The sequence below is a fragment of the Octopus bimaculoides genome, chromosome 1 (assembly GCF_001194135.2).
Source record: "Octopus bimaculoides isolate UCB-OBI-ISO-001 chromosome 1, ASM119413v2, whole genome shotgun sequence".
NCBI classification, from domain to species: Eukaryota; Metazoa; Mollusca; class Cephalopoda; order Octopoda; family Octopodidae; genus Octopus; species Octopus bimaculoides.
Window position 1 is genome coordinate 78628493 of NC_068981.1, and position 1753 is coordinate 78630245.

Sequence of the window (1753 nt, forward strand, 5' to 3'; positions counted from 1 at the left end):
GCTTCTCCAACATACTGAAAATTTAGAAATAGCAGTCAAAGAACTACTGATTCCAAACTACAAATTTTTTTCGAGTTATATAGACACTTTCAAATTTATTTGAATATTGTGCTGAAGATCGGAATAGAGTACCTTCATACTCTTAACCGTGAAACGTCGTACACGATTAACTAAAGGCAGGTTTGTTTTTGCTTTTCTCTTCTGTGTGTGCCATAAATATCGTCATCCGTTAGAGAAAAAAATTTGTAGTTTGGAATCAGTAGTTCTTTGACTGCTATTTTTAAACCGTATGAGATGAATAACAGTAAGATTTATTGTAGCATTAAATTGTATGTCTGTGTGTGAGTGAATGCGACATAATAAAACACATTATAAGACTGGCCGTCATGTAAAGAGAAAAGAGTGTGTGTAAGTAATTCATGTATGTGGGTACGAGAGATACACAGTATTGAATAGAGTCAGTAACACGTATAAGGATTGAAGATACCAGTTCTTAGAGTACACAGTGGTAAGTGTCTGCAACACCATCGTACAACTACGAACTACAAGCATCGCCCCCGACGTAGCCAGCAGCAACACGACTCTACGACTACCAGCATCGCCGCCAGCGTCAACATGACTCTACACGTACACAAGCTACCAACAGCTAACTGCAGCATTTCTCTTCGATTCTGTTTGTGCGATTTCTTCACCGCGATAATTAACAGCAAGAATTTAGCCTACGAAGAACATCTGTATTCAACCCGGCTTGGCATAGAAGCCCTAACATCACAACTAGTGATCGCTTTGCCACACACGCTTTAACTTCTTATATGCAGACACTTACCACTGTGTACTCTAAGAACTGGTATCTTCAATCCTTATACGTGTTACTGACTCTATTCAATACTGTGTATCTCTTTTGTTTAATTGTTCTGTTGTACAACCAACATCTGCTGCGTACACCAAATGGGAATCTCTACTCGTCCTACTTTCCGTGTAAATCATAACATTTCTGTTATGATTCCTCATGGAATCGACTTGACTCATATTGTTGCACAGTGAACAGGGCTTACCACTCTTGCGTGCAGAAACTCCAATGTTAGTTTTCTTGGAATCAGAAGTAGAGGTTAATAGTTTGAAACGAGGATATTTTTCCGCAACATGCTGGTAACTTACATGTAACACTTTTGAAATGCCAGCGAAATTTCGGTGCCAGTTACTCACTAATGGAATTCTGTCACATATTGTACTTTGTTTGCTACAATTATGCGTGAAAGTTTGACTTTCCTTACTAATCTTAGCTATGTCATTTGCAATTTCCTTTAATCATGATTCACTGCAACCGTGTTTGACATAATGGTGTACAAAAGCATTTGTATGTTTCCAGTAGTTCCCTATATCAATACAAATCCATTTTATCCTCAAAAATTGGCATTTCAGATTTGACCGAATTATATGATGTGGATGAGCGAAGTGGCGGTGGAGGTAAATGTGATTCCAGAAAACTTAACTTTTGTGTCCAAGAATTCAACGCTAGTAGACTTGCCTTTCATTTTTTCGGGCTCATTAAATAAGTACCTGCCGAGCACTGAGGTCGATGTAATCGACTTATCCTCCCCCACGAAATTACTGATCTTGTGCCAAAACGTGAAACCAATATTAATAGTTTTAGTCTGGTTTGGTAATCAAACATGCGTGTCTGAATTTATTATTATGTCTACAAAGCAATCTGTCAGTCAATCCTTTTGTAAGTCACTCGTTTGGAATTTTT